The 13,313-nt window shown below is 37.2% G+C and overlaps 1 pseudogene; it reads left to right on the forward strand.

The window, feature by feature from the left end:
• The first annotated feature begins 8,322 nt into the window (after positions 1-8,322).
• LOC118835443 lies at positions 8,323-8,525 on the forward strand (annotated as a pseudogene).
• The last annotated feature ends 4,788 nt before the right edge of the window (positions 8,526-13,313 follow it).

Below are 13,313 nucleotides of genomic sequence, written 5' to 3' on the forward strand. Positions count from 1 at the left end.
GACTTGTATGAATGGATGTAAAGTGAAATGAGCAGAACCAGGAAAACTCTATACACAGTATCAGCAACATTGTGTGATGATCAACTATACATGACTCAGCTCTTCTCAGCAACACAATAATTCAAGATGAGCACAAAGGACTCATGAAGGAAAATACTATCTACACCCAGATAAAGAACTGACTGACTTTGAATGCAGATTGAAACATGCTTTTTTAACTTACTTTATTCATTTTCATCTTTTTTTCCCTTTTGATCCTTTTCTTCTTTCACAACTGTGACTAATATGGAAATATGTTTTACATGTTAGCACATGCATAACCTATATCAAATTGCTTACCATTTTAGAAAGAGGGGAGGGGAGGAAGGGAGAAAAATTTGGAATTCAAAATCTAGTAAAAATGAATGCTAAAAATTTTCTTGACGTGTAATTGGGAAAAAAATAAAATGCTATTAAAAGTTTCAAAAAAAGACTAACAGAGGGTTAGCTTGTTTTATAGAAAATCCTTTACAAGAGCTTTCCAAGTACTGCATAGTGAACAGGAGAAGTAGGTGATAGATACAAGAATATTTAACTGAAAAAATCTTTATCGCTAATTTTGGCCCACATTTCACCATGGCTATCCTGCAACTCTACTTGGATGGTATTCAAAACAAAAGCATTGCAGTGTGGAAGCTCTGGTAACAATGTACAGATGAGAAATAAATGAAAGACAGTGACTTTCAACCTTATATATATTTTTTAAATTTTTCTCATAACTTGGTTACATATGAGTAACTAGACTTTATCAAGCTCCTCCTATTCCAGGCCCTAAAGGACGCAAAGATGAATAAGACACAATCCCAATCCTGAAAGAACTTAAAATCATGTTAGAGAAATTATCAAAGGAAAAATAGATCACCTTTTACTGTCACAGTGATTCAAGAAAACTGAAAATGAGTAAACCATTGTCTTCTCTGAAGCATTATTCCATAGAACTCTTAAATGTCAGAGCAGAACAGTACCTGGTATTCAAATCAATAAACGCTAATTTAGTATCTACTTATTGTTAGTGTGCAATTTTAGGTGCTGGGTGAGATAGAGGCATGAATAAGATGTGTTCCCTGTCACAAAAAAACAAAAAGCTTTTAGTTTAATAGGAGGGATATGACACATATAATATCAACTTTAGTGCCAAATGTATCATAATAGTATAAATGAATAAGAAAAGATAAAAATAGTATGAAAGATCAAGAAGGAAGTGATTTCTAATTTGAAGCAGAGTTAGCATATGATGTGGGCCTTAAATGATGGCTAAGATTTTGACAGGTAGAGATAGGGATATAGGGAAGTAATCCCAGTCATAGGGAATCACATGAACAAAAGGCATGGAAAAAAGAAATGGTGGTATATGTCCAGAAGAGAGAACAAATCATCTGGTTTGCCTAAATCATATGTCTAAGATAGAGCCATTTGAGCTAAGCATGGAAAGGTGGGTTGGAGTCAAACTGTGGAGGTCTGAGGAGTTTGCACTTTATTCAACAAGGAGGTGTTGAAGATTTTGTTAGCATTGAAATGATATAATCAGATCCTTACATTGACTGATGGTACTAAGGTGTAGGATAAAAAAGAAAGGGAGCACATTTAGCCAAGTTAATCATAGAATGTTAGAGCTAAATGAAACCTTAGAGGCACTCCAGACTAAATCCCACATTTTACAGATGAGTATATTTCAGTATTTTCCAACAGAGAGGGAGAGAGAGAGAGAAAGAGATAGAGAGAGAGAGAGAGAGAGGAGAGAGAGAGAGAGAAGGGAAACCTAATTTCTATAGGTGAGTGAGTTAAGAACAAATCCATAACAGATTCTCATCATAAAAAGAACCAATTACTAAAAAAGAGTGGGGGGAGAGGAAGATAATTTGATATCTTTCGAGACATATCAAACTTTAGACTGATGCCTAGAACTTGTTATAGAAAAAAGAAGCAGACTTGAAGGTATCATATGGGATTATTCTTTTATTTGTATAAAGCTCTCATTTATTTGTTTGTTGTCTAGAGCTATTATTTCATTGATGAAGGGATCTCCCAGTTTAGAAATTCTCTCTACTGATGTAATTGTAAAAATTGTAGAAATCTAGAAATTGTCCTGCAACATAAAGTCTTAGAAAGTTGCCTTGAGTAGTGACAGGTCCAATGACTTTCCAAGAGTCCCACAGTGATGGAGTCCTAATGGAGCTACCTCCAACCCCAATATTCTAACTTCATTATAGGCCCACTGTACCTACAAACCCCTCCCCTCCCGATGTCCTAACTTATGCCTCACTGCTTGCTAGAACAGCAGGTGTGTCTCTGAACTCTTAGTTCCCACAGAAACAACAGGCGTGTCCATGTGATAGAAACCCAGCACTTCCCCCAAACCCTTTCCCATGAAACAGGTGTGCAATTACAATTACATCATCCATTTAGCCCAAGACAGGACCACAATACCTAACTATCCATCTTGACCAGATAGGACCACAGTAGCTAGCCAACATGGCTAGGGCAACATGACCAGAATGCTTGACCACCAAACCATAGAAGGGGCCCACTCTATGATAGCATCTGTGCAGTTCCACTGAGGCTAGGACCCCTCCTCCATTACCTAATCCCTTAATAAACTCCTCCCTCCTTTTTAATACTAATCATATTCCTGTATTCTATGTAGATTTCTGCTATGTAATTGCATTTTTACCTTATAAAAATCCATCTTGCTTTCTCTAAAGTTGTTGGTTCCTCTTGGAACTTAGCCTGCTCCATGAGAGGTGTCTATCTCAATAAATGCCTATTCTTGGGTTAGAGATGGTCTGACTGGATTCTTTGAGACAGTTCCACCACAACACATCACAAAACTGCAACAGTTTTTGGTGCTGGGTGGGCAGAGACTATGCCTCGACAACAGGTAGTATGTACAGAGGTAAAACTTTAACCCGGGTATTCCTGACTCCAATATCTACTCTCTGCCTATTTCATTATGAATTCTCTTAGCACTTTTATGCATTACATTTTATTTTATGCACTGCCATAAGGAAGACTTCTCTTTCCCTTTAGAAGGGGGTGGGAAGAAAATCTCCCAGAACACTCTTGTCTTGGCACACAGGACTTGGCTTTGGGTATTGTCTTCTCTCTGGCCACAGCCCTTATACTTTCTGTCCCCCTTGCAGAGATCAGAAGTGGTGGAAGTACCCAAGCCATCTTTGTTCAAAGCTGCTGGGGATATCAGATAAATTCAGTTTTTTAACCCAGGGTAATTGATCTACAGATTCATGAGTTCTTTTTCCTAACTATTTTTGAAAGCTCATTAATTAAGATTATTAATAAAATAATTATACCCTGGTAAAATAGTAATAAAATAATAATAAATACTGTGAGTCTCCAGGCCACCTCTAGATACCAGATTAGGAACTAGAAAAATACATGTAAAGTGGCCAATGCTGTTTCCTTATTTCCATTCTGTGCTCAAAGACAAAACGATAAAGAACAACTGTCTCTTTATGAGTAGTTGTAACCAAAAGAAACATATTTAGGATTTTGAAACTCCTCTCTTCCATATGTAACCTCTGCCATATAACTTCTGTCTGCTGCTGTTTCCTCAACTGTAAAATTGGAATAACAATAGCAAATGCTCAGCTTAGGTGGGCACACAGTAGGCAATTAATAAAAACTTGTTCCCATCTGGATGGGAAACAGGATGGGAGAAGAAATAGAGTGGGAAGGAGAATCCACCAGGCTGCTGTCTTATCCTCCAGGGGAAATTTCATCAACTGTAAGACTTCTCTCTCACTTTGGCCACTGTTGAACTCTCTGTTGCTGGTGGATGAAGACACTGGACAATTTGTCGGAGCCTGTGTGTGCTCAACACCGTTCTTCTCAGACTGTTGTTGCTGGTTTGTGCATCTTCTGTCCCTCATGCACTCCAAAGCAACCCAAAAGCTTACAATAGCTTTGTCTCTCCCTGGGCTAGGAAAACTATAAGTCCCAAGGTCTTAAGGGACTTAGCTCCCCTCAAAGGGCAACAAGTATCAGATTTGTCTAACTGACTGTTACTTATGTTATATATTCTCTCATTTTATTTTAAACAACCCTATAAGGTAGTTTGCACATTTATCATTATTCCCATTTTACAGGTGAGGAAATAATGGAAAAAAAAAGTAAAATGATTTATCCACAGTCACATAGCTATAGTCCAGTTCTCTGAATTCAGGTCCAATGATTAAAGACTACATTGCCCAACACTTTTAATTTAATTTAATTTTTTTTTGCTTAGAATGGTAAAAAATCTTTTAGGAATTTTTTTTTATCCTTTCATCTTATACAGATAGCCAAAGCAACTCTAAACAAAGCATTCGACAGACCAGTACCACAAACAAACAAAACACTCAGAAAACCTCCTTCCAAACTTCCTTATTCTTCCAGTCTTCCTTCTCTCAGATTCATAACTTTAATGTGGAACTCAACCTCTCACCCTTTCTTATCCCACATAGCCAACAGTTTGCCATATCTTACTGTGTTTACATCCATAATATTTCTTGCTGCCAACTCTCTCTCTACTACAACTACCCACCTCTTAGTTCAGGTTCTCATCACCACTTGTCTAGATTATTTCAACCTCCTAAGTTGTCTCCATGCCTCAAGTATCTCTCAATTCTATTATGAACTGGAACCTTGTATAAGCCTTCACATGGCCACCACAGTTATTTACAGTACAGATCTCACCGTGTCTCTACAATTCAGTAGACTCCTTTGGCTTCCTATTGCTGCTAAGATCATATATAACTTTTGTTTAGCCTTTAGAGTTTTTCGTAGTCTTATTCCAGGTTCCTCCCAGGTCCTTCTCTTATATTCTCTAAACTAGCCAAATCAACCTTTTTTGATCCACATTTAGCACTCTACCTTTCATCAACACACCTTTTTTCACTGATCATCTTCCATTTCTGGAAAGCATTCCCTCTTCACCTCTGCCTCATTGAAACTTTCTCTTCTTTCAATATGTGTTGTTTTCTTTAAAATGCCTTTCCTGACCATCTCCCCAATGCTAATACCCTCCTTCCCAAACTAGCTTGTCTTTAACTTTTTGCTGTTGTTGTTTGGACATTTCAGTCATGTCCAGCTCTTTCTAACCCCATTTGGGGATTTCTTAGCAAAGATATTGGAGTGGCTTGCCATTTCATTCTCTAGCTCATTTTATAGATGAGGAACTGAGGTAAACAGGGTTAAGTGGTTTGCCCAGGGTCACACAGTTAGTAAGTATCTGAGGCTAGATTTGAACTCAGGAAGATGAATCTTCCTGACTCCAGGCCCAGAATCCCATTCATTCCACCACCTAGTTTCTTTAATTTTACCTTGTGTTTATTTGTAGCTATTCTCTTTATATTTGGAACTCAAGGCTCAAGCCCATTTACATATTTATATAAGAATAATTACTTGATGCTCAGTGCTTCCATGAGGGGCAGAGTTGGTAAAAACTTGAGAGATAAGAGATCTTCCATCTTCTGGCTTCCAGCTTTGAAAGAAGACATATTGGATTCCAGGTCTCCTTTAGAGAGAGGTCCCTGGAAGGAGAGAAAGACTCCAAAAAGAAGCCCATATGTGAATGAGTTGGTACATCAACCTTGTCTTTATTCCGAATCACTATGCCAAAGACTTCAAGAAATTTCCCCTTGGATGAGATCTGAAAGCCAGAAGAAGAAGGATTTCCCCACTCCAAGCTCTTATCAACTGTGCCCTTCATAGAAGCATAGAGCATCAAGTAATTATTCTCCACTGAGGAGGAGAGTCTCATGAAAATAGGCTTAAGCCCTGGATCATATTTATTCTGCATATACTTGCATATTTATATTAGAATGCAAACTTTCATGAACTGATATTGTCTCATTCATTGAATTTATATTCCTAGAGTCAGTATAGTGTATAGCAGATAGTCTGTATTTAATAAATGTTTATTGATTTAATTCCTGATTGATGGTGGAGGTGAAAATTTGCTAAAGAAATATGGGGTCTCTTCTGTTTGAAAATGTCCTGGATGTCTTCATCCCAGAAAGCACAATCATTGAATATTGTGAACTTAGAGATATGAGTTGTCATATGTATAACTGTCACAACAACACTACTTGCCATTACTGTGGCTGGGTAAGGCCAATAATACCAGCACACAGGAGGGCTACTAGCATGGGTTCTTCGATCTGCTTTTCTAAGGAAAGAAACTTTAAGGGGTTAACAATCTTACTTTAATTAAACATGCATATATCATTCACTTAGTTCAGGGGAAAAAGTCAGCACCCTGAACTTCAGAGAAAACACAAACAGAAATTACAAGCAGAAATTATATAAACAGAGCAAAATAACACAAATCAACAGACAGACTTCTAGCTGTCTGACCAAAACATTATATACATAGGTACCAGAAAGAGAAGCACCAACATCTGGGTTTTTTAAAGCCAGTGGACTCCTTAATGGCTACCCAGAGTCTCATCTGGTGAAATCACAGGACACTCTTCCAGTGAGTGGGCCCCAAAACAAAATGCTAACTTCAGAGCATATATACTGTATTTCGGGCTGTCGGGGCTTAGCGCCTATTTAGCAAAAGGGTGTAGCCCTGAGGCTTAGCATCTACTTAGTAAAAGGGTGTGGGAAAGATCTCTAATCACTGGCACCACATCATATATATTTTTTCCAATCAATGACTCTTGATTCAAACAAAGGTAAGACTCAATGCCACTTGATTGCCTTAGTGCTGAGAAGCACCCCAAAACAAAAGATAACAAAAAAAGTTCCACCCTGCTTGCCATTACGATGTTAAAAATCTTGGGAAAATTAAATACTGCAGTCTGAATTTAGATAATGAATATTAGCCATGATAAAACACTAATGTTAACTCTCCAGAAGGCCAGTGATTTACCTTCTCTTCACCTTTCCTAAATATAATTATAGGGATGCTCATCTTGATGCTTTTGACAAGAGGTTGAAGTGACACCCACTTTCTCAGAAAATTAGGAAGACAACTGACCAAAAGTAAAATATCCACTTGCAAACCATGATCTCAAAGTCACATTTTTGCCATTTTCTACTTAAAATTTCTGCTATCTCACCCCACTAGTAGTAGTAGCCAAATGAGCTGTCTCCTGACATTAATGGAAAGTGAAGGAACAGACAAGCAAAGTTTTTATTAGCAATCAGCATAAATGACTATATAACTAAGGTGTTGCATAAGAAGCTAAATTGCAAGAGAATTTGAAAGAAGCACAGAACAAAAATCACCACTGGGTCATCCTTCTTTCAGAATCTTAATAAGCCATGCCTCATCACTCATCACTTTTAGGAAAATTGAACTCTTGAAAAATATGTGCCTCAAAAATATTTTACAGTAGTACTTAAGGTACTCTCAAATATAATATAAGGCATTCATGATTGGATTTATGATTTACCTGGTTTAGAGACTTCCACTTTTATGCAAAGTTATCACAGTAGGTTAAATCTGGGAGGGAATTTGGGGATCTTCTAGTTCTATCTTCTTATTTTAATGTATAAAGAAATAGGCTAAAAGATGGAATGCTACTTGCTCAAGGTCACATTTATTGAGTGATAGAGTCAGGATGGGGGTGCAACTAGGTGGCACAGTGGGTAGAGTGCTGGGCCTGGAGTCAGGAAGATTCATCTCCCTGAGTTCAAATCCAGCCTCAGACACTTTATAACTGTGTGACCCTGGGCAAGTCACTTAACCCTACCTGCCGCGGTTTCCTCATATATAAAATGAGCTGGAGAAGGGAATGGCAAACCACTGTAGTATCTCTGCCAAGAAAACACTAAATGGGATCACAAAGAGTTGGATACAACTAAAAGGACTGGACAAAAAGAAGAGTCTAGATTTGAATCCAAGTCTTCTGATTCCATGCCCTGTGCTCTTTTTACTGTGCCATAGGGGATTTGTTATTCAAAAATCCATTGATTAGGGAATGGGTGGTTAAACTATTAGTATATGAAGGAGAACTGTAGGACTATTTCTTGCTTTGGTAGTAGAAGGTTGTGAGGGGAAAATGGGAAATGAAAGAAGGACTTGAATCAAAAAAGAAGGGAAAGTTGCGTGTGCATGTGTGAGTGTGTGTGTGTGTGTGTGTGCGCGCGCGCGCGTGTGCGCGCTTGTGTGTGTTGGTCAGTTGGAAGGGTTTGGACTTGTGAAGAAGGCTAAATATTAAATCTGGCAAAGAGTTTAGAAAAATTTGAAGGTGATTGATCATTAATTTGAGATCACCATTGGCCTATATAAGAGAAATCTGAGGGATTAATAATGATTACATAAGGCCTTGTACTATGTCATCTAGCCTTAGCCTTTTACAACCCTTGATGGAGCAGCTGAAGTCAGAAGCCCAGGTGCAAAGGATCAAGGTTCCTCAGGCTGCTGCAGAGCTCCAACAGTGCTGCATGAAGGATGCTTGCAAAGATGCCTTGCTGGTAGGAGTCCCAACAGGAAGTTGTACTGCTTCCAGGAACCCAGATCCTGTGCTTTACTCTGATGGGAAGGGAGAAGTTCACTGAAGATTTACTTTCAAGTGTGCAGTGATTAACAGTTGCCTCTGAGTCTTAAGAAAACTTTTTTGCCTGTATGGCCAAACAACTTTTAGATATTTGAATCCTTTCAATCACCAGTCCCTGCAGGCAAACTACTACAGGAATAACTGAAAGTCTCTAGAGCTATAAAAAATATTACCACTTGTAATAATTGACTTGCTTTTGGGGGGGATACTGGTAAAATATATCATTCTTTAAAACACATGCCTCATTCCACCACCAACAAAATTACCTGCCTTTCATAACTCAATTATAACTGTTCTACATTTGTAACAGAGCCTATTTTAACTTAGTTGGCTACACTTTAGCAAAAGAAAACATTTTCTTCTATCAAAAATTTATTTTCATCACAACTTCACCTAAACTAAATACTTTTATTCTCTAGCATCTGTCAATTGTTTTTTCCCCTTTAAAATTTACGTTTTCTAAAAGAACACACCCAAGCATAGATAATTTGTTTTATTAATCAAGCAGTGTCTTGATTTTTCTAAGTGAGAAAATAAAATATTTTAATCCCTAAACATAAGAGTTGTTTCTTATATCATTTGTTTTGAAAGACAAACATTCTGATTTAAATTGTTTCATTTAAATATGACTGTTCCTTATATATTCTTAAGTTTATTTCATAGTTCTATTTGTGCCTAAAAAGTATGCATTTTCAAATTTGTTTTGGGCAAAAATATTTAAGGCATGAGTAGGAGATCATGAAAAAATGAATGTAAACAAGAAATAATAAGAACTTAAAATAAGTTAGAATACTTAAGCATGGTGGGGTGGAGCCAAGATGGCAGCTGGAAAGCAGGGACTAGAGTAAGCTCCCCACCAAGTCCCTCCAAAAACCTATAAACAATGGCTCTGAACCAATTCTAGAACTGCAGAACCCACAAAACAGCAGAGGGAAGCAGGGCTCCAGCCCAGGACAGCCTGGATGGTTGCTGGGTGAGGTCTTTCACGCACGGAGCTGGGAGCGGAGCAGAGCCCAGCGTGGGCAGCACGGATCAACTAGACCTGGAGCTGGGCAGAACAAGCCCTAGCACCCTGAATCAGTGAGCTGCAGCAGCTACCAGACTCCTCAACCCACAAACACCAAAGACAACAGAGAAGGTTAGTGGGAAAAGCCCCTGGGGACAGAGTGAAAGAAGGAGTTCGAGGTTCAGCCACCGCCCCAGGGGCAGAGGAGGTGGGGCAGCTACAGAACTACAGCTGCAGTTGCTTCTGGCCCCAGGCCCACCGGGTGGGAGGAATTAAGTGGCAAATCAGAGCAGGTGTGCAGAACCTGCTGAAGATCTAAGTCCAGTCCGGGTTGGGGGTTCTTGGTGAAGGAGGAGTGCTGGTGTGGCAGAGCTGGCTGTAATAGCTCTGAAATCAAAAAGGATTTGGAAAAGCAAGTTAGAGAAGTAGAGGAAAAATTGGGAAGAGAGATGAGAAGGGTGCAAGAAAACCATAATAAACAGGTCAATAACTTACTAACTAAAGGAGACCCAAAAAATAATAAAGAAAATAACACCTTAAAAAATAGACTAACTCAAATGGCAAAAGAGCTCCAAAAAGCCAATGAGGAGAAGAATGCCTTGAAAGGCAGAATTAGCCAAATGGAAAAGGAGGTTCAAAAGACCACTGAAGAAAATACTACCTTAAAAATGAGATTGGAGCAAGTGGAAGCTAGTGACTTGATGAGAAATCAAGATATTATAAAAGAGAACCAAAGGAATGAAAAGCCACTGACCTGGAAAATAGATTCAGGAGAGATAATTTAAAAATTATTGGGCTACCTGAAAGCCATGATCAAAAAAAGAGCCTAGATATCATCTTTCAAGAAATCATCAAGGAGAACTGCCCTGATATTCTAGAGCCAGAGGATAAAATAGAAATTGAAAGAATCCACAGATCGCCTCCTGAAAAAGATCCCAAAAAGAAAACTCCTAGGAACATTGTCACCAAATTCCAGAGCTCCCAGATCAAGGAGAAAATACTGTGAGCAGCCAGAAAGAAACAATTTGAGTATTGTGGAAAGACAATCAGAATAACCCAAGATCTGGCAGCTTCTACATTAAGAGATCAAAGGGTTTGGAACACGATATTCCGAAGGTCAATGGAGCTAGGATTAAAACCAAGAATCACCTACCCAGCAAAACTGAGTATCATGCTACAAGGCAAAATATGGATTTTCAACAAAATAGAGGCCTTTCAAGCTTTCTCAGTGAAAAGGCCAGAGCTGAATAGAAAATTTGACTTTCAGACATGAGAATCAAGAGAAGCATGAAAAGGTAATCAAGAAAAAGAATGAGAAAAAGAAATTGCAAGGGACTTACTAAAGTTGAACTGTTTTGTTTACGTTCCTACATGGAAAGATGATGTGTATGATTCATGAGACCTCAGTATTAGGGTAGCTGAAGGGAATATGCATATAAATATATATATATATATATATATATATACACATACATATATATATGTATATATACATATATATGTATATATATGTGTGTGTACGTATATATATGTATGTGTGTGTATGTATATATGTATGTGTATATATATATATATATATATAGAGAGAGAGAGAGAGAGAGAGAGAGAGAGAGAGAGAGAGCAGGCACAGGGTGAGTTGAAGATGAAGGGATGATATCTAAAAGAAACAAAATGAAATTAAGGGATGAGAGAGGAATATATTGAGAGAGGGAGAAAGGGAGAGATAGAATGGGGTAAATTATCTTGCATAAAAGTGGCAAGAAAAAGCAGTTCTGTAGGAAGAGAAGAGAAGGCAGGTGAGGGGGAATGAGTGAATCTTGCTCTCATCGGATTTGACCTGAGGAGGGAATACCATACATACTCAATTGGGTATCTTACCCCACAGGAAAGAAGGAGGAAGAAGATAAAAAAGTGGGGGTGATAGAAGGGAGGGCAGATGGGGGAGAAGGTAATCAAAAACAAACACTTTAGAAAAGGGACAGGGTCGAGGGAGAAAATTCGATAAAGGCGGATAGCTTAGGAAGGAGCAAAATATTGTTAGTCTTTCACAACATGAGTATTGTGGAAGGGTTATACATAATGAAACACATGTGGCCTATGTTGAATTGCTTGACTTCTTAGGGAGGGTGGATGGGAAGGGAAGAGGGAAGAAAATTTGGAACTCAAAGTTTTAAAAACAGATGTTCAAAAACAAAAAAAAAGTTTTTGCATGCAACTAGAAAATAAGATACACAAGCAATGGGGTGTAGAAATTTATCTTGCCCTACAAGAAAGGAAGGGAAAAGGGGATGGGAGGGGAGTGGGGTGACAGAAAGGAGGGCTGACTGGGGAACAGGGTAACCAGAGTATACACCATCTTGGAGTGGGGGGGAGGTTAGAAATGGGGAGAAAATTTGTAATTCAAACTCTTGTGAAAATCAATGCTGAAAACTAAATATATTAAACAAAAAAATAAGAAAAGAATACTTAAGCATGTCTCTTCACTTATCACCTAAAACTTAAATGATACAAATCAGTAACAAAAACATACTCCAGCATTCCTTCCATAATTGTACAGAGATTGGCCCTTAAATGAAATCCCAATTCAGAAATTAAGGCTACAAAAATTAACAAATTCAAGAAAACAACAGTGGAACATATGCATAGAAATATGTATAAACACACATATTATATATGTACATTATATATGTGTGTATGTTTATGTGCATATGTGTTTATGTGTATGTTGTATCTGTGTGTCTGTGTGGAGCCAAGAAGGATTAAGATACAAAGCCAAAAGAAAAGAATAACTCCACATCATCTACAAGCAAAGCCACAAGTAAATATTCCTTGAATATTAGATTGGACTGGAAAGAGATCATAATACCTAAACTAGGGATATGATAATCTAAGTTTTCTTTTCTGCTTTACCTTTCCCTAACTCAAATACTTCAATAAATGAAATATTAGCAAAGAAGCTACTACAACATAATAAAAAGATTAAACAATATAAGCAAGTTTGATTTATTTATTTTATGAATACAAGTTTGGTTCAAAACTAGAAAAATTATTAATATAGTACTGTATATTAATAGCAAAACAGTAAAAGCATTGTTATATACATGCTTTCAGAAAAGACTGTTAACAAAATACATTTATCCTTTAGGTTATTTTTTAAAGCATTTTATAAAAAGAAATGGAATCTTTTTTTAATATGGTAAGCAGTATGTATTAAAAACCAGAAGCTAGCACAATCCATAAATGAGAAATGCTAGAGGCCTTTCTAATAAGATCAGGGGTTAAGCAGGATGTTCATAGTTGCAAATAATATTCGATGCAATTCTACAAATACTAGCTAAAGAAATAAGGCAAGAAAAAGAAATTGAGGGAAATTACATAGACGAAAAGGAAACACAGTTATTGCTTTTTGCATATGATATCATGGTTTACTTAAAAATCCTAAAGATTCAGTGAAAATTAAATGAAATGATAACTTCAGAAAAGTTCCAGTACATAAAATAAACCAATAAAATGAGTAATTCTATATATTAACAAAAAAGAGTTTTCTATCGATGAGAGAGAAAAAGAAATCCTAGTCAAAATATTTACAGAAAGTATAAAATATTTAAGAATCCACATACCAAGACACTTACAGATATAAAAACAGGCAGATATTTAGAGAGATAATAAGTGCTAATGGTTGAGTTATGCCAATATAATAAAAATAACAATATCACATAAATTAATTTATAGATTTAGAGTCATACAATTAAAATTACCAA

This window comes from Trichosurus vulpecula, chromosome 2 (genome assembly GCF_011100635.1).
Source record: "Trichosurus vulpecula isolate mTriVul1 chromosome 2, mTriVul1.pri, whole genome shotgun sequence".
NCBI classification, from domain to species: domain Eukaryota; kingdom Metazoa; phylum Chordata; class Mammalia; order Diprotodontia; family Phalangeridae; genus Trichosurus; species Trichosurus vulpecula.